General features: G+C 35.4%; 1 long non-coding RNA gene across 1 annotated transcript in view; it reads right to left on the minus strand.

Annotated features, from left to right (window-relative positions):
• Positions 1 to 1,080: 1,080 nt before the first annotated feature.
• The window catches only part of LOC134761872 (uncharacterized), a 47,289-nt gene continuing 32,703 nt past the window's right edge, over positions 1,081 to 15,666 (minus strand). The window contains exon 4 of the long non-coding RNA XR_010141029.1: positions 1,081 to 1,243. This is a non-coding gene — a long non-coding RNA (uncharacterized LOC134761872). The remainder of the gene's footprint in view (positions 1,244 to 15,666) is intronic.

Here is a 15,666-nt window from a genome sequence, read left to right on the forward strand (position 1 = left end):
ATCTTGCTTTTAACCTCCAAGCTATCCTTGATCATTCCCACCATACACCAAACTAACTTTGGGAGAAATTTAGTTTGTAGGCTAGACTTAAAGCAAGGATGATAATAGCCCTTCCCAAAACTAAACAACCTTTGTAAAATTTATGAAATTCCATAAGGTTTGAATTATGAGAGGGGCCTGGTTTCTGCTAAGATGTAAGTATAGTTACATGATTATCAGCCTTTGTTCTGGAGGTCACGAGATTTGTAACTTCCTCATTACTCCTGTAGATAACATGACTATTGTAGAATCTAAGATTAGCCCTTTGAGATTTCTTTTCAGACTTTTGCATTTCTGACCACCACTGACTCCACCTGGACTCTTGACTCATGAATCAACCAGTCCTGTGGTCCCCACCCCCAACCCAGTGGTGGACTCAGTACACAAGGACCATGTTCCACTCTCCTGTGATGGCTTCCCCAACCAATCAGCAGCACCTATTTCCTAGTCCCCTGCTCACCAAACTGTCCTTGAAAACCCCTAACCTCCAAGTCTTTAGGGCAACTGATTTTAGTAATAACTCTCTTCTGTATGGCATGGCCAGACTTGAATCAATTAAACTTTCTTTACTGCAATGCTGTGGTCTCAGTAAAATGATTTTGTCTGTGGGGCAGGTAGGAAGAACCTGATGGGTGATTACATTAGTGTTAGTTCCACACTTCCCATTATCACAGCCATGAAAAACTGTGTCCTAAATTATACTTACTATCTTTTTTCTATTTTTTAATGTAACAAATATTTATTGAGTACCTTTTTTTGGTGCTTAACCTCATAGTGCTGGATATAAGCGAAACAACAGTGACTACACAGAAAAAGGCCCTTGCCCCAATACGCTTACTACCTGATAGGATAGAAGGTTGTAAGTAAATAATCAAACACAATAATATATGGTGCCTGTGCCTTAAGGCCATAACAAGCAGCCAACTCAAATAAGAAAACCACATTTTGTGAGTTCCATTCTCTCCCTCATCATCTGTACCCAAATCACTCAATTGCTTTAATTGTGAATGCAGAAGAATGTGACTTAGCATTTTGTTTATATTTGAATCTCTGAGGTATTTTTTATTAACCTGTAGTGTCATCAGGCAGCCAGGATCTTTTCATGTTTTTATCTGCAATCTGCAATGTGTAGACTTTTACCCTTATCCCTATTGCTTCATGGTCACAAGATGGATGCTGCATCTCCAGGTCACATGTCTAGAGTCTGGGAAAAAAGAAGAAAGAAAGAGAAAGGGATGAAAGTTTAAGTGGGCTTTGTTCTTGTGAACAAGAAAGGAAAGTCTTCCACAGCAACTCTATCTGTATTTCTTTGGCCAGTATACTATCACATGATTGCCTGCAGTTAGAAGGAGGCTGAAATATTAACCATGTAACTAACAGTCATGCTGCTGTCTTAAATAAAAAGGGATTCTATTAGGAAGACAGAAGTTTGTGAAAATGTCATGAGGTGACTAGCAATTAATTAGAAAAATTAAAATTGCCTTTTATGTTAATTTTTTGATAAACACTGAATCTTTAAAAGTAATTAACATCTTTGTGTTAAAATTGAAATTTCCACAAAAAACAAAATTAGGGAAATGGGATATTTTAACTAAAAAAGTTTACATTATAACTAAATTAGTTAAAACCTTATAATGCTGTAATTTTCTGAATTCTTATTTTTTTATATAAAGTTTTAAAGTTTTATTTTTTTGAGTTTCTATTGGAGACCATGTAAATCTCATACCAGTACTTTAACAAATTGGTCTTTATAAAATCTACACAGTATTCTGACAACCAAGCTAATGGGACAGACTTGAGTGACTACACATTACAAAATTAGTTTTTAAAGCCACTAAACAGATAACTACAATCCACAATAAGAACCAACAGCAAGCTCTGGGGAAGGGAAATAATCTGTATTTCGGAAGTACTAGATATAATAATCAGAATGCCAGTTTTTAACAAAGAATTATAAGGCATGCAAGAAGAAATGGTAGCATGGCAAACTCAAAGGGAAAAAAATTAATTGACAGGAATCCCACACGTTGGAATTTCTAGACAAATAGTTACATCAAGTGTCTTAACTATGCTCAAAGAGCTAAAGGATAACATGGACAAAGAAAGAAAATCAAGAGAAGGATGCATGAGCAAAAGTACAATAACTGAAAATCAAAAAGTCAAAAAGTCACTGGAGGGATTCTATAGCAAATTTGAGCAGGCAGAAGAAAGAATAACAACACATAAATATAGGTCAGTTGAAATTATGCAGTTTGAGGAACAGAAAAAAAGAATGAAGAAAAATGAACACAGCCTAAGAAATCATGGAACAACATTAAACATAACAACATATGCATAGAGAAAATCACAGAGGCAAAGAGAGAGAAACAGGCATGTTATAGTTTGGATATTTGTTCCCCAAAACCCCATGTTAAAATTTGGTAGCGAGGCTTAATTGGAATTTTGAAGGCGAAGCTTAATTGGAAGTGCTTGGGTCATGGAGGCAGTTTCCTCATTAATGACCTAGTGCAGTCTTCATGGTAATGAGTAGGTTTTCACTCTATCAGTTCCTGTGAGAGCTGATTGTTAAGAATAGCCTGGTACCTCCTTCATCTCTTTCTTGCTTCCTTTCTATATAGTCTGGATACTTGTCCCCACCCAATTCTCGTACTGAAATGTAATCCACAATGTTGGAGGTGGGCCTTTGTGGGAGGTGATTAGATCATGGGGGTGGTTTCTGATGGTTTAGCACCATTCCCTGAGTGGTGTCTCATGATAGAGTTATCACGAGATCTGTTTGTTTGAAGATGTGTGGCACCTCCTCTCTCTCCTGTTCTGCCGTGTGGGGATGGTGCTTGCTTCCCCTTCACTTTCCGCCATGATTGTGTTTATTGAGTCCTCCCATAATGCCTCCTGTACAGCCTGTGTGGCTGTGAGTCAATTAAACCTCTTTTATTCATAAATTACCCAGTCTCAGGTAGTTGTTTATAGCAGTGTGAGAACAGACTAATTCAAATGGTTTATCACCATTCCCTTGGTGTTATCCTTATGATAGTGAGTGAATTCTTGCAAGAAATGGTTGTTTAAAAGTGTATGGCACCTCCCCTCTCTCACTCTCTCTCTCTTGCTCCCATTCTCACCATGTGAGATACCTGCTCCCCCTTCATGTTCTGTCATGATTGTAAGCTTCCTGGGGCCTCCCGAGAAACTGAGAAGATGCCAGTTCTATACTTCCTGTAAAGCCTGCAGAAATGTGAACCAATTAAATTTCTTTCCTTTGTAAATTATCCAGTCTCAAGTATTTCTTTATAGCAATGTAGAAATGGCCTAATACACTTTCTCACCATGTCATCTCTGCACACACCATCTCCACTCCACTTTCCACTATGAGTGGAAGCAGTCTGAGGCCCTCACCAGAAGCAGATGCTGGTAACATGCTTCTTGTACAACCTGGAGAATTGTGAGCCAAATAAACCTCTTTTCTTTATAAATTACCCTACCTCGGGTATTCTTTTATAGCAAATGGACTAAGATGGGACAGAAAATATATTTGAAGAAACAATGGCTAAAAATACATTTAATGAAAGGCATGAATCTACATATTCAAGAAGCTCAACAAATTCCAAATAGGATAAACTCAAAGATAACCAAACTTAGTCCATTTAGGCTGCTAACACAATTTACCATAAACTGGTTGGTTTATATGCAAAAGAAACTTATTTACAGTTCTAGAGATGGAGGAGTTCAATCAAGATTGTCTGATGAGGGCTTGCTCTCTGGTTCATAGATGGTGCCTTCTTGTTGCATCCTCACAAGGTAGAAAAGGACAAATAAAGTCCCTTGGTCCTACTTTATAGCACTAATCCCATTCATGAGGGCTCCACTTTCATATCCTAATCACCTCCCAAAAGTCCCACCATTTAATACCATCACACCGAGGATCAGGTTTTAACACATAAATTTTGGGGGCAGACAAACAATTAGACCATAGCACACACCAAGATACATTATAATTAAACCATCCAAAGCCAAAAGCAGATAAAATCTTGAAAGCAGAAAGAGAGAATGACTTTTCATGCACAAGGGATCCTCAATAAGATAAATAGCTAATTTCTCTTCAGAAATCATGGAGATCAAAAGACAATAAGATGGCATATTTAAAATGTCAAAAGAAAAATAAAACTGCCAATGAAGAAATCTATATCCAGAAAAACTGTCCTTCAAAATTGAAGGAGAAATAAAGACATTTCCAGGTGAAAAAAAGCTGAGAGATTTCACTGTTAGTAGAACTGCCCTATAATAAATTATAAAGGTTTTGGGTTCTATATACTAACAACAAACTGTATGAAAATAAAATTAATAAAACAATTCTATTTATAAAAGCACCAAAAAGAATAAAGTACTTAGCAATAAACTTAACCAAGGAGGTAAAAGACTTATACACTGAAAACTACAATATCTTGATACAAAAATTTTAAAAGACACAAATAAATGCAAAGATATCCTGTGTTCATAGATTAAAAGACTAATATTGTTAAAATGTCTGTACTACCTAAAGTGATCTGTAGATTCAATGCAATTTTCATAAATGTCCCAAATGGCATTTTTTTTACAGACATAGAAAAAAATAATTCTAAAATTCGCCTGGGAAAACAAAAGACCCATAGTAGCCAAAGCAATTTTGATAAAATAAAACAAAGCTGGAGGCATCATACTTCCTGGAGTCAAAATATATTACAAAGCATTAACCTCACATGGTGGCATGTGCTTGTAGTCCTAGCTACTTAGGAGGCTCAGGTGGGAGGATTGCTTGAGCCCAGGAGTTTGAGAGATATGATTGCACCACTGCACTTCAGCCTTGGTAACAGAGTAAGACCCCGTCTTAATTTATATATACATCAAATTTATATATATAACAAATGTATATATATAACAAATTTGTATATATAAATTATATATAACAAAGCTATATAATTTATATTTTATATTATAAATATTAATATTATATTTGTATTTATAATTTATATAAATATAAATTATATTATATATTTATATATTATATTTTTTATATTATATATAAATCATATATAACAAAGTTATAGTAACTGAAATAGTATAGTGCTGGCATAAAAACAGACATATATACCAATGGAACAAAATAGAGAGCCTAAAAATGAAATCATATCTATACAGTCAACTGATCTGACATAGCCACCAAGAATACACAATGGAAAAAAGATAGTCTCTTCAACAAATGGTTTTGGGAAAATAAATATGTATATGCAGATAAATGAATTTGGACCCCTATCTTATACCATATACAAAATCAGCTCAAAATGAATTAAAGACTTAAACATAAGACCAGAAACTATAAAATTACTAGGGGAAACACAAGGAAAAAACTCCATGACATTGGTCTAGGCAATGATTTCATGGATATGAACACCAAGAGCACAGACAAGAAAAGCAAAAATAGGCAAGTGGGTAGCATCAAACTAAAAAGTGGGACTAGGTTCTACACAGCAATGGAAACAGTCAAGAGTGAAAAGGCAACCTATGGAAGGGGAGAAAATATTTGCAAACCATATATCTGATAAGGAGTTAATATACCAAAATATATATGAAGCTCCTATAACTTAATAGCAAAAACCAAAACAAGCATACCTTGTTTTATTGTGCTTTGCTTTATTTTTATTTATTTATTTATTTTTTATTTTTTCAGATGGAGACTTGCTCTGTCACCCAGGCTGGAGTGCAGTGGCGCGATCTTGGCCCACTGCAACCTCTGCCACACAGGTTCAAGTGATTCTCCTGCCTAAGCCTCCCGAGTAGCAGGGATTACAGGCATGTGCCACCATGCCCAGCTAATTTTTGTGTTTTTAGTAGAGACAGGGTTTCAGCATCTTGGCCAGGCTGGTCTTGAACTCCTGACCTTGTGATCCACCCGTGTCGGCCTCCCAAAGTGCTGGGATACAGGCATGAGCCACCACACCCAACCTATTGTGCTTTGCTTTATTGCACTTTGAGATATTGCATTTTTTACAATTTGAAAGTTTGTGGCAACCTTTTCCCAAGTTTAGTCTTGGTGATGCCATTTTTCCAACAGCATCTGCTCACTTTGTGTCTCTGTCTCACAATAATTCAAACTTTTTCATTATTATGATATCTGTTATTGTGATCTGTAATCATGGATCTTTGATGTTACTATTGCAATTGTTTTGGGGTGCTGAGAACCACGTGCATATAAGACGGCAAACTTAATTGATAAACACTGTGTACATTCTAATTGCTTCGCTGGCCATTCTTCCATTTCTTTTTCCCTCCTCAGGCGTCCCTATTCCCTGAGATACAATAATACTGAAATTTCAGCCAATTAATAACCCAGCAATGGCCTCTAAATGTTGAAGTGAAAGGGAGAATTGCATGTCTCTCACTTTAAATCAAAAGCAAGCAATGAGTGAGCTTAGTGATGAAGGCATGTCACAAGCTGAGACAGATTGAAAGCTAGGCCTCTTGCACCTAACAGCCAGGTTATGAATGCAAAAGAAAAGTTCTTGAAGAAAATTAAAGGTGCTATTCCAGTGAACATGTGGATGATAAGAAAGCAAAACAACCTTGTTGTTGATATGGATAAAGTTTTGGTGTTCTCAGTAGAAGATAAAACCAACCATAACATTATCTTAAGCCAAAGACTAATTCAGAGCAAGACCTTACCTCTCTTCAGTTCTACAAAGCCTGAGAGAGATAAGAAAGGTGTAGAAACGTAGTTTGAAGCTAGAAGAGATTGGTTCATGAGGTTTAAGGAAAGAAGCCATTCCCATAAAAATCCCTCTTAAAAATGCAACGGGAAGCAGCAAGTGCTGATGTAGAAGCTGCATCAGGTTATCCAGGAAATCTAGCTAAGATAAGTGACGGCAGTGGCTACACTAAACAACAGATTTTTGAATGTGGACAAAATAGCCTTCTACTGGAAGAAGATGTCATTTAGGACTTTCATAGCTAGATAGGAGAAGTCAATGCCTAGCTTCAAAACTTCAAAGGACGTCTAGGCTTTGTTGTTCTATGTAGCACCCTGGGATTTTTGGAATGGCAAATGAGCGTTGGCTTCCATTTAAAATTAGCAGCTGCATTAGCTTCTAGGAAGGGAATCAGCCTGTCCTTTGAACGCTGAAAATGTATAAAGAAAAATTTGACAGAATGGAAGGCAAAAATAGACAATTCAACAAGAGCTAATACCCCAACACTCCACTTTCAATAATGGGTAAAACAACTAGACAGAAGTTAAGTAAGAAAACAGAGGACTTGAACAACATAGTAAACCAAGCAGATCTAATAGACATATATAGAATAATCCACTCAATAACAGCAGAATACTCATTCTCGTCAAGTACACATGGAAGATTCTCCAGGACAGACCATATGTTAGCCCACAAAACAAGTCTCAACAAATTTTAAAATACTGAAATTATACAGAGTATCTTCTCAGAAAAAAACAGACTGAAATGAGAAATGAGTAACAGAAGGAAAACTAGAAAATTCACAAATACGTGGAAAATAACACTTTTGGTAACTAATGAGTAAAAGAAGAAATAACAAGGGAAATTAGAAGACACTTAAAGATTAATGAAAACTAAAACACAACAAACCAAAATTTAGAGGATGCAGCAAAAGCTGTGTTCAAAAGAAAATTTATAAACATATGCATTAAAAAATAAAGATCTCAAATCAAAACCTAACTTTCCACTTTAGGGAACTAGAACAAAAAGGCAAACTAGGTTTAAATCTAGTAGAGGAAGGAAATAATGAAGATTAGAGTAGAGATATAAAACAATGTAAAACCAATGAGCACTAGAGATTTGAGATTAGGTGAAAAGTATAACGTATGTGTAATTCAAATCCCAGAAAGAGAGGAGAAAGAGAATGGAGAAAAAAACAGCATTTAGAAATAATTACAAGAATTTTTGAAAACTTGTAGATTCAAGAAGCATAAAAAATTCCAATCAGGAAAAATACAAAAGAAAGCACACTTTGTGTTACTCAGTAAACTATACACAGAAAAAAAAAAAGTTAAAAGCATCTACAGGGAAAAAGAACATAAACTTAAAAGGAGTAATAATAATATTGACATTTTATAAGCATGAAATCCAGAAGACGTTGAAGATCTTTAAAGTCTTGAAACAAAATTACTACCAACTCAGAAATTCTATACCGAGTAAAATATCCTTCACAATTAAAGGCAAAATAAAAAACCTTTCGAAGGAAACAAAAACTAATAGCATTTATCCCAGAAGACCTACACTAAAAGAGTTATTAAAATGAATTATTCACATGGCAGTTATGTAATTCCACATGGAAGCACAGAAATGTAGGAGGAAATGAGAAATGATGTAAAGAGTGAGTACAAGAGTAAATTTAAATGAATATTGACTATAGAAACAATTGTAATAATATGTTAGTCATTTTAAAGAACTTGTTTCATTAATGCATGAAAACAATTATAAAATGATGGGAAGATGGTAAATGGAGTTAAGTGTTCCATGGGAAGTATTAAAACTACTCATATATGGGGGGGTTAAAAATTCAAGGATGCGTATTGTAGTCTCCATGGTAACCATCAAAAGAATAGTAAAATATTACATGGCTAACAAGCTTATAGACAAGAAAAACCTAATAGGAATACTAATCAGAAAAACATAACTAACAAGCTAATAAACAGGAAATACAATAATAGAAATATTTAATCATAAAATGGCAAGAAGAGCAAAGGCATGGTAAAATAGATTAGATAGATAATTAATATAGATAACTAACATAGATTTAAAGTAAGTATGTCTATTAGTTTAAACAGGCTAAATTTTTCAATTAAAAGACAAAGATTAATTGATTGGGTTAAAATTTTTAAAAAATAGATACACCAGAAATAGAAGAACAAGAAGAAAATATATACGCCATGTTTTAAATTTTTAATTTGTGTTCATTAATATTGCCCTGCATGCACACACAAGGTTTCTAAAACAGAGATCTCTAGAGTTCTCTCACTATCTAGCCAATCATATAACCTTCCAAACTTGCTTTCACCTCAGGTCCCAAGTTTGAGTAACATTTGCTAAGAAAATCTTAACTACCCAGAATCATAAAAAAAAGTTTCCCTGCAACACTAACCAAAAGAAAGGCACAGGTCGGGCACGGTGGCTAACACCTATAATCCCAGCACTTTGGGAGGCTGAGGCGGGTGGATCACCTGAGGTCAGGAGTTTGAGATCAGCCTGGCCAACATGGTGAAACCTTGTCTCTACTAAAAATACAAAAATTAGCCAGGTGTGGTGGCTCACACCTGTAATCCCAGCTATTCCAGAGGCTGAGACAGGAGAATCGCCTGAACCCAGGAGGTGGAGGTTGCAGTGAGCCGAGATAGCACCACTGCACTTCAGCCTGGGCAACAGAGCGAGACTCTGTTTAAAAACAAAAACAAAAACAAAAACAAAAAAAAGCAGCTGTTCTAAAGCGTACAAATAGCATACAAAAAAGCACACAAATGGGCTTTAAGAAAAACAGCATGTTACAGTTAAAGAGGAAATTTTTATAAAGAGAAAGGTATCAAATTCACATGGAAAATATAACAATGAGCCAATAACATAACTTGAAGATATATAACTCAAAAACTATCAGGACAGGTGTACATCATTTCTCAAATCCTGTTGGTAAGAATTTAGTCGCATACTCCAAAGGAAAATATGGAGAATTGTCTGGATATTTGGCAAGCAATATTGTCTTTTCCATGTCTGCCTTCTGAAACTTGCTCCAATTCATCCTTCACATTTCCAGAGTAATTGAAATGTAAACATCCTTTTATTACTCTAAACATATTATCTGGTTTCCCCCAATGGAATAGAATCCAGATTCCTTAGTCTGTCATTTAAGGCCTTTCACATCCTGGACCCAATGCCTTTTCAGTTTCAACTTCTGCTTCCTCCCCTGGTCACCTAGAAAATGACTTGTTCAGATTTTCTTGTTCATAATGTTTGTTTGTTTTTGTTTGTTTGTTTGTTTTTAACCTACAATGTCCTCCTTTGCCTTTCTGCATGTTGAAATCTTGTATTTCTTTGTAAAACTGAAATGTTTTCTGCATAGTCTTTCTAATCCCCTTTATCAAGATTAATTTGTTCTCACCCCTGGAACCTCACAAGCACTTTGTTTATATTTCAAATGTAGCATCTATTCTAGTCTGACTTGTATAATCATCTCAGCCACCACTCCATTATGCTACACTGTTCAAAGAAAGCTTTGTGACATATTTCTACCTTTCACCGGAAAAACATCAGCTAAGAAGAATTTATTGCTCAGGACAACTTATTAAGCCGAGAATCACAGAAATAAGGGAGAGAAATAATCAAGACTCTAGTAGTCTTGGAGACATAAGCTAGATAAGTAAGGAAGTATAGTTATGGCGAAAGGAGTCTGATAACACCAAAATTATAAACTACTGGGGGAACTGTGTAGATTTAGACTCTATCTAAGACACTATTGGTAACCTATTTGACTTCCTGCATTGTATAGGGAACAGTATACATAAATTCTCCTTGCATTCACAGACACATATATTCTATTATTATATCAAGCCCCAAAATAGAGACCAAATCACATACTGACTGGTATATCATTAATAAGAAAAGAAACTAGGCTTTGAAATGAGATACAGTTGTAAAACTTGTCTCAAGAAGTGGTAATTCTAGAAGAAAAAAGAGAATAAGTGCTAGTCAGGTAAAGTTTCCTCAAGACACCTATCACCATTAAAAATATTTATTAAGTGCCTACTTGTGAGTTATGAACTGATGGCTCTTATACAGGCATTTAATAAAGAAGACGTGCATTTAATTTGGAATCACAGCATTCATTGAATCGTTATAATTAACAAATTATTTCATAGATTTCAGTAGAATTCCAAAGTTATATAATAAAATTTATTATTTGGAAAAAAAACCCCGTATTTTGTTGATTTAGCTATGGCAATCCAGTTCCTGAAATTAAACTGTACTAACTCTGTGAAAATAGCAAAATTTAAATGTAATGACATAAAATTCTTCCTTAGAACTTAGTTTGATTGTTTAGGTGAAGGATATTGCAAAATTGGAGTAAGAGAATCCAAAGGAAATGAAAGCTTTTGAAGGTTAAATTGCAAAGGTTTCATCCTCTTAAATTACCTGGAAATATGTGAGCAAGAAAAACACACATTCCTTTCCTTCTGTGACATTCTTTTAGTTAATTAAATCCCCATATGTTGCTCACTTGAAAGTACAGGTGAGGATCTGATATTAAATTGCACTTTTAGAAGAAAAAAAATGTACCCTAACTCTTGGTTTCTCACATTCAGTGGGGCCATGAAGAATTTAATGAGTAGAAGTCAAATTGGGATGAGAAAGGATGTTTTACTATTCAGTAAGTGATTTGTTGTCTACTTTGGGCCTTGATAGAATAATAGAATCTGCCTGTGGGATCTGTGTAGAATTTTATGTTCTGTACAATTGAGGAAAATAAACACTAAGGATACTATTTTTCTCTTACATAGAGTCTAAACTACACAGTTCTCCTAATAATTTATAACCTGGAGGTTATCATACTCAAACTTTTTTATATCAAACTAGATCTACACTAGAATCTATGGGGTCTGGATAAAAGTAGAAAATATCTCTGGAGATATATTTGGAGGATAAAGCACATGAAAGGTAAAATACACATTATTGTGCAGATTCATTTCCAAAACGTGCGTAGAAAACATCAGTGGTTTAGACAGATTCCTTGGCAAGGGGTTGCCTGATATTTCCTCCCAGTGAGCTAAGAACATTTAGATTCTTTAGCATAGGTTTTTAAAATGTACAAATATTTTATAGCCAATTTCAAAATTAGGACACTGATCTCAATAGAACTCTTAAAAATTAAATTTAAGCTTTATAGCTTAAATGTATATAAAGCTATTCTGCCCATAGCTTTATATGACAGAAACAATGATTAAAATCAAAGAGATGGCCAATTAAGTACTATTTCTATGGAGAATGAAATGCAAAGACTGCTTTTTAGGTAACAGACCACTTAATCAATCAGCCTCTGAGTGTACTATTATGCTTTACAGTTAATGCCAATATTTTATACAAACTGTCAGGGCATTCTATATGCTAGTACTTCAAAATATCTCCAGAAACCAACCACTTCTTACCACCCTCATTGCTCCCAAGACACCATCACCTCTTAGCTGGATTGCTGCAAGGGCCTCCTAACCAGTCTTTCTGCTTCCACTCTTTTCTCTCTTATAGTCTCTTCTCAACACAGGTGCGGGAAGAGCAATTCTAAATATAAGGTAGAACATGTCACTTCTCAAACCCTATAATGACTTCCGTGTCCCAGAATACAAGCCAAAGTCCTTACAATGACTTCCTTTGGGTTTTCTAAACAGAGCCTGTGACGAGGAGTCTTGTAAAAGTGATACAGTGAAGGTGCGATCCCACATGCAACCTGTAAGGGGGAGAGTAAAGCAGGACAAAGAGGGGGAAAGAGTCAAGAAACAAGGTCATCTCAAGTAACGTTGACATTGGCCTGATCCACACAGGAGGGCTCTGGTACATAAATGGATCATAGAGCTATCTCCTCTTGAGGCAAGGAGACCAGCCTTTTAGACCCTCCTATCTGTCAACCATTGGCTGTGGGCAAGAGGTGACTCCCCAGGTTATGTGGCTGCTGTCTGTCCAGCACTCACAGCAGTAGGGAAGCAGTGCATGGACCTGGTGAGAAGATATGGGCAGGCCCTGGAGCAGCTACTGCAGTGACCTATACAGCCTTACACAATGTGGCATCCGGTATCTCTCTGACCTCATTGTCTGTCACTCAAACAAAAAGACTTTCACTATTTCATTCAATAAATGACACAAATAGCAAGCACTGTTCAAGGTTCCAGAGGTTGCAGTAGAATAAGGCAGGTAAGGTCCTTAAAGTCATAGAGATTACATTCTAGTTAGAGAGACAAAATATCTCAAACAATTTGCAAACATCAAAAGATCTGCAGTGATCCAGTCTAGAAAGAGAATTAAAATAGCACAACATGTAATAGTTACTGGGTGGTAGAATTAGATATTACAGAAGGGCTTTTTCCTAAAATATTACCTAACCTTAACTTTTAATAAAAAGAGCCAGCCAGGCTAAAAGCATTCCATGAGAAGGAACAGGTAGTATAAAGAATATAAATTAACAACAACAACAACAGCAACAACAACAAATAGGTCAGTATTTCTAGAAAATAGAGGTAAAGGGGATGATGGTATTAGGTAGGAACAGAAGTATAGATAGCGACTACAAATAATTCCAAGAGTTTTGCTACAAAAATGAGTCAAGAAAAAAGGTTGATTGTTGGAGGATCATTGGAGTGGGGTAGGTTTTTAGTTGTTGTTTGTTTCGCTTTTTCACAGGATGGATGATATTTTAGCAAGTTTGTATGCTGACAGGAGTGAACAGGTAAAGAGGAAGGAATTGGTGGTGTGTGAGAGTAGCGATAATTTCAGGAATGAAGTCTTCAGAAGTCATTTGTGGTGGTGTTAACTTTGATAACAGCAAGAATTGCATATTCACAGGAGGACAAATAGAGAGGTCATTAAATTTAGCTATGGAAATATTCGCTCATGAGCTGAGAGTTAGGGCAAGAAGTGGTTGTTTGAGGTTTGAGGAGAGAAAAAAGGTGTAAAATGGCTATGTAGATTGTGCGAAAGTGAGCAATTACAGAAATGTCAAAACAAGAACCTTCCTGTACTGCTGAAAGTGTAAATAATGTAGCTATTTTGGAAAGCACTTGGTAACATTCAATGAAACAAAGAATGTGTGTATATGCTACTTATCTGCTATTAAATTATTTGCAATATATTCCAGAGAATATTTTAAACAGACACAGAAAGATGTGTGGGCAAAAATTTCCACCCAGCATTATTTCCATAGTAGAAATATGTCCATCAGTTGAGTGATGGATAGATAAACTGTCAAAAATGCATGCAGGAGTCAAAAGAATGGGTAACTTACGGACATATTACAAGGCTGGATATCTAATACATAATGTTCAGTCTAAAAAGGCAGAAGCAAAATGAGAAGCATAATTCAATGTCTTCAAATTAAACACACAAAATGATATTGCATATTATTCTTTTGATACAGATGTTTAAACATTGGTATAGCTGGTGGGAAAAAAAGAACGAGGTCTGAATAAAAGATGATGATAAACATTAAAGTAAAATAAAATGAGGGCTGGCATGAATTAATGATAACAGTTTGCAATAACTCTGATTAGTTTATTGTATATTCAAAGTCCCCCAAACACAACAATAAAAAAATAAGCTGGGAGCAATGGCTCATGCCTGTAATCCCAAAGCTTTGGGAGGCCGAGGTGGGAGGATTGCTGGAGCCTGGGAAGTTGAGACTAGTGATATAGCCTAGAGAGAGCTTGTCTCTAAAAAAAAAAATTAAAAAAACCCCAGAATACTAGATATAGAAAATAAAATAGTGCATATACTGTTTACAAAAAGAACAAATTCATAAGCATCTGCTAGAAATTTCAGAGGAGGGAGATCCTCTAAGTTTTCCAGTGAGCAAGGAAGGATGAGTAGAAATTACAGGACTTCTATAGTACCCATTATTACTCATTTGAGACTTATGAGAGATCACTGATAACAAATTTATTTAGTGTGTCAAGTTTATTGTCCTATTTTAGTTAACTTAAATGTTGATGACGACTTTTCTTAAGCTTCATTCTAACTTTTACTCCTGTCCATATTTTTCACCATAAGATCTGATTACCTCAACAGACATCTACAATGGGTATTTGGAGAAAGCTAAACTCCAGGATTTGGGATGTATAATTATATTACTGTTTTGTTTTCCCCAATTAACTTTGCCTGGTCCCTTCTTGTGTTGAGTGCAGGATCTCCCAAGTGTGTTACTGTTAACATTTTGAGCTGGATAACTCTTTCCTATTGGGGGAATGTCCTGTGTAGTTTAGGATTTTAGCAGCATACCTGATCTGTACTCAACAGGTACCAGTATGACAACCAAAACTGTCTTCAGATATTGCCAGATGTCTTCTGAGAGTTTATCAGAAAGCTAAAGTAAAGGTTAAGTAATTCTTAAGAAGTTGATCAGATTTACTGTATATTCTTCCATAAACTGCCTACTCTCTGCAGAGACTCAGTGCATATCTAATCCCATAAAAAACAATGTATAAGAATATTCAAATAACAGAAATGTATGTCCTGAGTTTCTGTAGGCACACTTGAAAAAAATACTTTAATATTTAGATAGTTAGGTCAAATCAGATGAAATTTTGATATTGAACCAACATGGCAGTTTCATATTGTTCCATCTAATATTTATCAAAAGCTGCTATCCTGCTGTCTATTTCCCCTGTTAGAACTTAGTTTCCCTGAGCATTCATTGCAATATCTCTTACTTCTAATACAGTGTCTAACACAGAGTGTGCACTCTGTAAACATGGATCATAAATGCTAATTAACACATACAAACATAATTATACATTTAACTAGAATAGTTATAGGAATATAAGACATTATTTAATGGCAGAAAACATCTTTTGCTGTAGTGACTTGAAAAAATTTTGACCTC

This window comes from Pongo abelii, chromosome 7 (assembly GCF_028885655.2).
Source record: "Pongo abelii isolate AG06213 chromosome 7, NHGRI_mPonAbe1-v2.0_pri, whole genome shotgun sequence".
Classification (NCBI taxonomy): domain Eukaryota; kingdom Metazoa; phylum Chordata; class Mammalia; order Primates; family Hominidae; genus Pongo; species Pongo abelii.